The sequence below is a fragment of the Dermacentor silvarum genome, chromosome 7 (genome assembly GCF_013339745.2).
Source record: "Dermacentor silvarum isolate Dsil-2018 chromosome 7, BIME_Dsil_1.4, whole genome shotgun sequence".
Taxonomy (NCBI): domain Eukaryota; kingdom Metazoa; phylum Arthropoda; class Arachnida; order Ixodida; family Ixodidae; genus Dermacentor; species Dermacentor silvarum.
Window position 1 is genome coordinate 8,735,909 of NC_051160.1, and position 11,657 is coordinate 8,747,565.

Consider the following 11,657-nt stretch of genomic DNA (forward strand, 5'->3'; position numbering starts at 1 on the left):
CATCGACCGTCTAACCTCTCCAACACCACACCATTCTGTTCGCCTGCTTGAGCTACACAACAACGTTCTGTATCGCCGTAATCTCAGCTCAGATGGCCCGGAGCTTCTGCTTGTCCTGCTTCGCCACGCGTCAGTGTTCTTCACCAGCTTCACGACGTACTAACTGCCGGTCACCGAGGTGTCTCGCGTACTTACGCCCGCATCCGACGCCGGTTTTTCTGGTCAGGATGCATTTACCGATCTGTGATCCGCTACGTCGCTGCTTGTGAACGCTGCCAACGCCGCAAGCGCCCTTCAGCGCTGCCTGCAGGCCAGCTGCAACCTATTGACATCCCTGCAGAGCCATTCTTCCGCGTCGGCCTTGACCTTCTAAGCCCTTTGCCTACGTCCATCTCGGGAAACAAATGTATTGCGGTCGCGACAGACTACGCCACGCGCTTCGCAATCACCAGCGCATTGCCGACAAGCTCACTGACTTTCTCCTACAGAACGCAATTCTACATCATGGCGCCCCTGGCAGCTCCTCACCGATCGTGGGATGTACTTCCTCTCAAGAGTGGTGGATGACATCCTTCGTGCTGCTCCACTGAACATAAGCTTTCTACCGCTTATCATCCCCAGACGAATGGATTGACCGAGCGCCCGAACCGAACGCTAACTGAGATGTATGTCTCACCAGATCACCGTGACTGGGACTGCACGTTACCAGATGTTACCTTAGCGTACAATTCGTCACGACATAACACCGCTGGACATGCACAGTGTTTTCTACTGTTTGACCGACATATACTGCATTGCCCTTCGAGACTCTCCTTCCTTCGGCTCCTCACTCGCCTACTGAGTACGCCAGTGACAATTTTATTTAAGCTTATATATATATATATATATATATATATATATATATATATATATATATATATATATTGTAAAGATTTCACTAGGGTACTGTACGTAGAACCCATTTATTACTACATTCTTCCGTCTAACCTCTTCGTCGTCTTCTCTTCCTCATAACTGCGCTGGCGATGTGGTTCGCCACACACTCCCAATCGGCTATCTTGGTCCCCACGAGGATAATACGGCAGCACATTCCCAATTGAAGCCTTTTCAACTTTTTCACTGGGCCCTTGGTAGTATATTGTCTTCAGGAGTCCTTGCTGTCTGGCTGTCTTGACGACATAGTAAGGTCCTGTAAAGGGCGTTTTCGAATCAAGTCCCTTTCGAACCAGAACCCACGAATCTGGTTCAATCTCCGGCATTTTTGTGCTGTGTCTGCGGTCAAAATTCTTTTTCATTGTCACTCTATATCTTTGTCGCTGCTGAGAAGTCTTGGGATGTTCCTTCAGATCAATTAGTTTCACTAAACCCAATTCGTGATCAGCTGGCAGCCATGAACTCGTGCCAAACGCCGCAAAATGTGGGCTGCATCCCAGGCCCGCTGTATACGATCTGTTGTGATGCGCTACGGCTCCTTCTAAGGCACATTTCCAGCCGCCTTTGAATTCGGGGTATAATCGTATGTACATCTTCAAGTCCCTTGTCATTCGCTCTGCAAGGGAATTCGCTTCCGGATGGTAAGGTGCTGGGAAACGAAGGGTGATATTTCTTTTCTCAGCCCAAAGTCTTACTTTCTCGCTTTTAAAGGCTGGGCCATTGTCTGCGACGACGACTCTGACGTTCTTGAAGAGTTCTCGTTCCAGCAATGATATCACGCAGTTTGCGTCCTCTTTCCCAGCTTTGGCGGCGACAAAACGCGTGCACTCGTCTACGGCGACAAGGAATGCTTGCGTCTTCTTAACTCCCTCCCCCTTCTTTTTGACTTCAGCGAAATAAAGATGAACAACCTCGAATGGGATATCGGAATACTCTGGCAAGACCATCCTGTTGCCTCTAGGCTTGTACTTGGCTTTAACAAGTTGGCACTGATGACAAGTCTTCACATAATTTGTGATGTCTTCTTTCATGTTTTTCCAAGTGAATCGCTGGGCTATTTTGTGGTATGTCTTCCAAAATCCGTCGTGCCCTCCTGACTCTGGACTGGTGTGGTAAAGCTTCAGGACTGTCGGCACTTTGGTCTCCGGAACGTGCAATTTTCCATTTCTTACTTCCATCTCCTGGGTGCCTTCCCAAAGCTGTAACAGGTTTACATTTCTAGTTGGGGTTTCGTGCGGCACGTGGAGTCGAGATAGGGCATCGGCATCTTGATGTTTCTGTCCCGGGCGATGTATGACGTCAAAGCTGAATTGTTGTACTTCGCTAACCCATCGAGCTATTCTGCCCTTCGGCTGCGATAGCTCTAACAGGTACGTCAACGCCTGGTTGTCTGTGAACAGCTTGAAGTGGTTTCCTTCCAAGTAGCTTCTGAAATATCGCAAGGCCATCACCACTGCCAGTGCTTCCTTCTCTGTAGTTGCATAATTTTCTTGTGTTTTCGTAAAAGTGCAAGAGTAGTAACCTACCACCCTCAGTTCTTTTCCTTGGCGTTCTGCCGCATCACGCTGATAGAGTATGGCACCTGCTCCATAATAAGATGCGTCGGTGTATCGCTCAAAGGGCAACTTAAAGTCAGGGAGCATTAATACAGGGTCTGATGAAATGATGCGGACAAGCTCGGTGTAGCAATTCTCGCATTCTTCTGACCACATAAATGGCACGCCCTTTTGGGTCAGTGCAGTGAGACATTTCGTCTTTCTGGCATAGTCTCTTATGAATGCACGGAAATGGCCCGCCAGTCCTAAAAACACTCGGAGGGAATGAACATCATACGGCTTCACCATCTTCTTGATGCGTTGCACACTCTCTTCCTTGGTGCTTTTCGTTTTACCGTCAAACACCCTACCGAGGAAAACCACCTTATTGCAAAAAAACTCACTTTTCTTCATGTTAATTTTAAGTCTTGCGGCGCCTAGAGCCTGAAGTACTTTACACAAATGTTCCTCATGGTTTTCCTTTGTCCTGGAGTAGACGATGATATCATCCACATACACATTGCAAAAGTTTCCAATGAATTTGCTCAGTGTTTCGTTCATCATCTTTTGGAACCACGACCCAGAATTCTTCCAGCCAAATGGTAACCGATTATACTCGTAGATGTCGAATGGTGTGACAAAGGCAGTGAATTTCTTAGTTTCTTCTTTTAATGGCACTTGCCAGTACCCCTTGCATAAGTCTATACGTGAAAACCATTCGCATCCTCCAGTCTCATCAATGATATCATCTATCCTAGGCATCGGGTATGGAAAAAGATCATTCGGTAATCAGTGCACAGTCGGAATGATCCATCTTCCTTCGGTACAATGGTAATAGGGGAAGCAAAAGATGATGTCGATGGCCTAATGATCCCTGCCTCTAGCATGCCTTGAAGTTCTTGCCTTAACCATACTTTCTTTTCATGGCTGAGGCTATATGGCTTTTTTCTGACGACTGTGCTGTCGCGCAACAAGAACGGCACTTCAATCGCTGCTGTGGCTTCGGGATATGGCCCAATGCATATTAGCTCGGGGAACTTCAACAGCACGTCTTCCGCGCAAGATAGCTTTCGTTCGTCGGGTGTTTCAGTCCAAGACGTATCTTGCTCAGGTTGTCCAATGGTCACCTCGTCATTCCATAATATGTTAATCTTCATGCTCCTCATATCGGGCCGCGATAAAAGAAAGTCGAAGTCCACCGCTGACACGACGAGTGCTTCCACCTTGAACTTCTGACCTTGGAACTCAAGAGCTGTTTTTGTCCATTTATGATATTCCCGAGATGAACCATCGTAGCTACACACACGAATAGACTTCCCGGAAATGATGCTGGAGGAATCCACAGTATTTTCATTAATTAGGCTTACGGAAGCACCAGTGTCAATCAATGCTGACATGTTTCTGCTGTTTATAAGCATCGGCACTATTAAAACGCCTGATTTAACAAGGAACACCGTTTCTTCAGCGTAATGGTGAGGTTCGGTGGTGCCTTGACTTTCGGAGGTATGACTGCTGAAGGGGTACCGAGCATCATGTGTAGTTATCGCTTGGTCTCGAGTTGTGACCCTTGTCTTATTTGATGGTACATTAAAATCTGGGGTCATAATGTACGCCAGTGACTCAAGCAATTGGTCCATTGTGCTTGGCGACCTAGCTAGAACTTGTTTCTGGCACTCTCTTGTCATACCGTGTATAATGAGGGCGATAACAGACGATTCTGGAAGTTTCGGCTCGGCTGTACAAATTAAATGCCATTTTTCCAACACATATTCTCTGATGTTAACTGCCTTCTGTCTGTAGAATATGGCGTTATTCCAAAGTTCCACGGGATTCTTTTTAAATGCTCGAGAGAAACTCTCTTTCCATTCATCCCACGATTCGCTCAACTGTGAAGTGAACCGAAGATCGTACCATTTCCGCGCATTGCCACACAGAAATATCCGCATGTTCTGTATGCGATCCTCGTCAGTCAACCATTGGTTCCTGGAGCAAGCGTACTCATAAAAACGAAGCCAGGTATGTACACCGGACGAATTTCCATCAAATATGTCTGGTTTCGAAAAAAGCTGTTCTCTCTTGCTTCTAGATCTTGATAGCGCAACAAGATCTACCAGCTGCTGCTGTTGCCTCATCTGGCATTGCTGAAGCTCAAGTAGTGCATTCGTAACAGTTATATCATTGTCCAGCGGCATATATATATATATATATATATATATATATATATATATATATATATATATATATATATATATATATATATATAATATTGCGACAACGAAAACTTTGTCGCAGTTTCATCCGAAAGGCGAAGCATCAATTGCGATAGCAAATTAGTAGAGCTATACGGAGTAAGGATAGTAGTTTTATCAGCTGTATAAACTTGGACATGCAGCATCACCAGCAACGCGCAGAACTGTTGTCGACACCGTCGGCGTTTTACCCGCGTTCGTACCGAACGCGCGCGGCGTTGGTGACTGTTGCCGGTGCCTCTGGGGGCGGCTCGGAGGTTTTCGACGAGATCAGAGTGGGACACTCGACGAGCAGCGTCGGAAATCTTACCCACCTTCTCGCCTCGCAACGTTTTTATATAAATACGCAATTGCATGGTGCCGCAGCTAAACGTTGCCACCCCTCTTGCCCTCCTTCCCCTCCCTCCCAACCATGACCAGGAGGAAAACTAACAGCCGCAGTTCCCGAGGCAAGAACTGCGCCGTCGTCGAAATTTGCAAGACCTCTTCTTTCGCCGCCTAACGAGATTGTAGTGTTTATAGACGGTGTCGCGACGAACGCTCATGTCGACACAGGAGCAGCTGTTTGTGTGATTAGCGAGATTCTCTGCCGCAAACTGAACAAAGTGACGACTCCGCTTTTTGATATTTCGCTACGCACAGCGAGCTCGCAGCATGCACGTCAAGCCTTCGGCCACCTGCACCGCTCGTGTTTTAATTCAAGATGCGCTCTACATTGTCGAATTTGTGGTCCTTTCTCATGCATCGCATGCCGTTATCCTGGGCTGGGACTTCTTTTCCGCGCATCATGCAGTTGTCGACTGCGCTCGTGCACAACTCGCCTTGTCTCCGTTCTGTACCGCAACCGTCGATGACCCTCGCCCGTCTGCTAAAGTGGTTGTCGCTGCTGACGTGGTCATCCCTGCTTTCTCTGTCGCCTTAGTGTCCATCACCTGTGACGCTGTCCCCAATTCAACTTCACTTTTTGTACCGTCTGAGAAATGTGCGCGTCGCCGGAACGTTGTCCTACCGTTCGCAGTCGTCACACTTGATGATGATTCCAGTGCAGTTTACGCGTGCAATCTGTTTCCCTGCCCCTCAGCTCTATTGCATGGCGAATATGTTGGGCGTCTCGACACTTTTGATGCCATCTTTCAGTTTGATGCGCCTTGCGGTACACCACTGCCTATCGATGCCGTCACTTCTGCCGCCGCTCCCGCTTCACCCGACCACGACGTCTTGTTGCGCAGCGTCGATAACGCGATCCCGCAAGCTCAGCGCAATCAGCTTGTTCAACTCCTTGGCCGTTTTCGGACCTGTTTTGACCTCGGCCAACCTTGTTTGGGGCGCACGTGAGAGGTTGTTCACCATATTGACACCGGTCACCACGCTCCACTGCGTCAGCGTCCCTACCGAGTGTGACAAACCGAACGCCGCGTCATCAGTGAACAAGTCGATGACATGCTGCAACGTGGCGTGATCCAGCAGTCACACAGTCCTTGGGCTTCTCCGGTCGTACTGGTGCGGAAAAAAATGTCCAGTTTCGCCCTAAGGGCGAAGCAATGAATGCGATAGCAACACAGCAATGTCATACGAAGTAAGGTGAGCGGCTTTGGTAGCAATATGAATTGTAGTAAACATGAGTTGATTAAGTAAGCAGGTGTGCTGCGGCGTAAGTAGATCGACATGAAGAGAGACTCGATGACCACGAGAAGGCGCGTGTGAAACGGTGGTGTTGATGAGAAGCGCTTCCCGTGGGCAGCGCGCGTGCGAAGGGACACACCTGTAGCGCTGCACTGCCGATCCGGGCAGCATTACATGTGTAGCGTGCGTTGGAAAATGTGGCCCGACTATTACGCGCACAAACAAACATGAATAGATCACACTGAATGACTGCAGACAACGACTGTCAAAACGCTGGCAGCAAGCGCATATATACGCCGCAGCAGCGGGCGAAGGTACGTGCGGTCTATCGCTTCAACAGAAACTGAGCGGCGAACGCCCAGTGCATAAAGGTCAGAGCCGTGTGGAGATAAGAGACGGTGCGGTCGAGCGACGAGCGCGGTTGTTGGCACAGTAGAAGTGCCCCCTCCGCTCCCTCCGGCGCTGGCTTCCCGCTTCGTTGCTGGCGCGTGGGAGATGGAGTGCGTTCGCTCTCCGTGATAGCGCGCGTCCCAGCACGCTTCCGCTCGGGCATACGGCGCGCGGTGAAGATTTTATCTATACGGAACCTCACGGCGACGGCGACGGCGACGGCGACGGCGACGGCGACGGCGATGGCTACGGCGACGGCGACGGCTACGGCTACGGCTACGGCGACGGCGACGGCGACGCCGACGGCAGAAATCCGGTTGAAGTGTCCATATAATTGCTATCGCAATAAAAGGACGGCTCAATCAGATTTTTCGTGGATTACCGCCGACACGTAAGGATGTTTATCCTCTACCACGAATAGACGATGCTCTCGATTGCCTACAAGGTGCCGAATTTTTTTCTTCCCTGGATCTTCGCTCTGGATACTGGCAAGTGCCGATGGCTGAAGCGGACCGTCCAAAAAGGCTTTTGTGGCCCCTGACGGGTTATACGAATTTAATGTGATGCCCTTCGGCCTGTGTAACGCGCCTGCGACTTTCGAGAGGATAATGGACACTATCCTCCGGGCACTTAAGTGGCGTACCTGTCTTTGCTACTTAGACGACATAGTTGTCTTTTCTCCCAATTTTGAATCTCATCTCGATCGCCTCGAGCAAGTTCTTGAGTGTCTCACGGCCGCTGGTTTGCAATTAAACTTGAAGAAATGCCATTTTTGTGCCAGACAGCTTACGATTCTAGGCCACGTCGTTTCACAAGAGGGAATCCTACCAGACCCTGCCAAACTGCGAGCCGTTGCCGAGTTTCCCAAGCCAACCACTCTTAAAGAGCTCCGTAGCTTCATCGGCTTGTGCTCTTATTTTCAGCGTTTCATCCGTAATTTCGCCTCTATTATCACCCCCTGACTCAGCTACTTGCCAGCAGCGCTGACCTCTCGGCATGGAATCCCGAGTGCGACGAGTCATTTACGACGCTCCGCCGGCTCCTTACGTCCCCTCCAGTACTGGGCCACTTCGATCCCAATGCGCCTACTGAAATTCACATGGACGCTAGCGGTGTCGGTCTTGGTGCCATCGTCGCCCAACGCAAAACACGGCTATGACGAGTATGTCGTTCTATATGCCAGCCGTACCCTAACAGAGGCAGAGTCGAACTATTCTGTAACGGAAAAGGAATGTTTGGCAATTATTTGGGCAATCGGCAAATTCCGTACTTACCTTTACGGACGCCAGTTTGACGTTGTGACTGACCACCATGCCTTATGCTGGTTGACATCTATGAAAGACGCCACTGGCCGCCTCGCTCGTTGGGCCTTACGCCTTCAAGAGTATGACATACGTGTCATTTATCGCTCGAGACGCAAACATCCAGACGTCGATGCCCTATCCCGTTCTCCGCTGCCTTCTGACCTACTTTGCTTTCAAACTTCCACCTGCGATTCGTCATCCCTCAGCATCACCGACATGCCGGCCGAGCAACGCACGGATCCCTGGATCGCTTCTCTGCTTGACGTTCTCACTCCCCGTTCGCTTGTATCTGTTTCACGCACCATTCGTCGCCAAGCGCCACACTTTGTCGTTCGTGAAGGCTTGTTGTACCGCCGCAATTACCAAACCGATGGCCGCAGGTGGCTGCTTGTTATCCCTCGTCATCTGCGCTCGGACATATGCACCGCCTTCCACGACGATCCTCAATGCGGCCACGCTGGCGTATTCATGACTTACTCCCGCCTACGCCTGAGCTATTACTGGCGCGGCATGTATCGATACATCCGCCAGTACGTGCGGTCATGCCTTTCGTGCCAACGCCGCAAGACTCCCCCTCATAGCACCGCGGGACCTCTACAACATTTACTGTGCCCTGTAAGACCATTTGACCGTGTTGGCATTGATCTTTACGGTCCCCTCCCGAACACTCCTGCAGGCAACCGGTGGATCATTGTCGCCGTCGACCATCTCGCACGGTACGCTGAAACATCTGCGCTGCCAGCTGCCACCGCGATAGACATCGCTCGCTTCCTTCTTCGCCACCTCATTTTGCGACACGGTGCGCCCCGTGAATTATTAAGCGATCGTGGCCGCGTCTTTCTCTCAAGCGCTATCGAGGTACTGCTCCAAGAATGCCGCATTGTTCACCGCACCACCTTTGCATACCATCCTCAAACAAATGGCATGACGGAGCGTTTCAACCGTATTCTTGGAGATATGCTTGCGATGTACATACGTCTCCGATGATCACTCCAATGGGGACCGGGTGTTCCTCTTCGTCACGTACGCCTATAACTCTGCGCCACAAGCTACCACCGGCTTCTCTCCTTTCTTTCTTCTGTATGGACGTGAACCTTCATTTTCCATAGACACCATTCTCCCCTACCGACCCGATGTCTCTGAAGCCACGCCCGTTTCTGAAGCGGCTGCTTATGCTGAAGAGCGTCGTCAACTGGCTCGCTCGTTTACCGTGCAAGACCAATGTCGCCAAAAATCTCGCCATGACGAATCCGCATCTAATGCTCACTATTCCCCAGGAATGCTAGTTTGGCTCTGGGTCCCGTCCACTACTCCCGGCCTTTCGACCAAGCTGAAGGAACAGGATTCGAAACCAACCATCGGGCCAGCTCGGGTCACTGAGTATGTGGCACTGTGTACATGCTCTTCAAGGAATCTCTTTCGCGCCTCCACGGGTATATGCGGGACTGGGTATACGTTCCGCTGCTCGAAGAAGTTCTTTGACGCCGACTTGGAATACTGGCTATGTGCCAGTAGGTGATGTGCCACTATTCAATGAACGTCTTCGACGCCAGCTTGGGTAACTAGTATGTGCCACCACTAGGAATGTGCCTTAAGTTTATCCGATGTTAAGTGGAATCGAACCTACGTCACAAGGTTTCCTCAAGGACAGTAATTTAGCAGCCTGCGCCACAAGTGCACTTGGTATGTGCCGCTTCTCAATGAACGCGTTTCACGCCAACGACCTGCGCCATGAATATGTATGTGCGGTATGTGCCGCTCTTAAACGAACGTCTCGCCAACTTGGCTCGCTGAGTATGTGCCATTGAGTGTGCGGCAAGCGAGTGAACAATTTTCACCATTCGCAGGCACGCCACGCTTCTCGTCTCGGAGGCAGCGCACACTTCTCGGGAGCGCCATGAAAGAGAAAGGAGCCCGTTTGCCGCATGACAGCGTTGGCATGCATCGGCACGCCACACATTTCTGAGGCCACACTTTGCGGCGGCGCGCTAGATGGCGCCGAGTGTTCTTAGGGAACAGGGTTCAAACACGCATAAAGTACAGCCAGTGATAGTAGAGATGGGAGGCGCAGGCGAGCAAGTTCAGATGGGCATGCTTCCAGGGAAACCGATTAGGGAAGTGATAGCGAAAGCCAATTAAGCAACACATGTTGGACACCAAGGAGAGACGCCTAGTGGTGATAATGGGCGGAGTAATTGGCGCACTGCAGGGACGGGGGTCGCGAAGCCAAAAGGGTTACTCCTCTGCGGAATGTGTCAAAAGAAGTTCAAATCGCAGTGGGCTTCTTCGATTATCCGTTCCTGACAGTCCCGGACTGTCCGAAAGACTGCATACGCAACGCTCATTGGCTGAAAGCACCGTCTCGGGTAGTCCGGGACTGTCAGAGACGGATAATCGAAGAGGCCCAGTGTGCACGGGTACCAGAGGTTGAAAGGCAGGGGTGTGCAATTGAAAGGGCAGTGCTTGCAGTAAACAGGGAAATTTGAACGCTAGCTAAGGCAATGAATTTTACGGTCGTTGACATCAACCGAGAAGTGCACCGAGCAGGCCACGAAGGCGCTTTTGTGCGTGACGGGATACATTTTAGCGGTAGTGTAGCAACACTGGTTGGACGTCGGTTTGTATCACGGGCAGTAGCTTCTAATGCGAAAACATTACATGCCCCATTACGCAAAAATCCGGCGTCGTCGTCGGCGTGACGGAGCGATGGTACCGAAAATGGCCAACGGCGCAGAGTTAGAAACGTTAAATATGCTCGGATTGATGTCAGGGATGTTCCTGTAAACAAAGGCTTTGAAGAGAACATTTGGTACATTTCGGTCTGGGTGGGAATCGAACCCGGGCCTCTCGGGTGCGAGACGAGCACGCTTCCCCGACGCCACGGGGCTCGGTTCTGGCTGACTAAAGGTGTGCCTAGTGCGTGCGTCATTTTACACGTCACGTCGCAGCTGGTGCAAGGTATGGCGTAGTATGTGCGTCACTAGGCATGTGACGCCGCAGCCAATGGGGAGGAGGTGGCTCCACGTCATGAACGTCATTATGTCACGACATAATCACGACAGACCTTCCATAAGGCATAGGGGATCGCATAGCTTGACATAAAATTCATTGTTCGGCAGCAAATTTATCTGAATGTTTCCGGTCTGTGGCCAACGCATACGCTAACACACACACTGAATCAGCAGAAAGAACTCATAAAGAACTGGAAAACATCAATCACCAAACGGACTATAATACTTTCGCATTCTCACACGTAAGCAGTCTTAAGTGTGTCCGCCGATAAATAAAGCAAGCTATAGAAGAGCGTACGGCAGTCGTCATCGAGAAGTCAAAAAGTTTGGGATTACACGAAGAAGAGGTGCTCCTTAGATGGAACAAATACCGAGAAAAAAAAAAGGTTGGCGAGCGAGCTCGTGCAAGACAAAATTAAATGCAACGCTGGGTACATTACATTCCCAAAAGAGACAAATACGCCCCAAGAAGATTCTGGAACCGTTTAAAAGCACGCGGAGCTCCAACTGAATATTCACAAACGGCTATTAGGGATGAAGACGGTAACATCTTCGATGGAAAAGAGGCGCTGCGGTACATCACATACATTATTAGGGACAACTTCGGCGCAG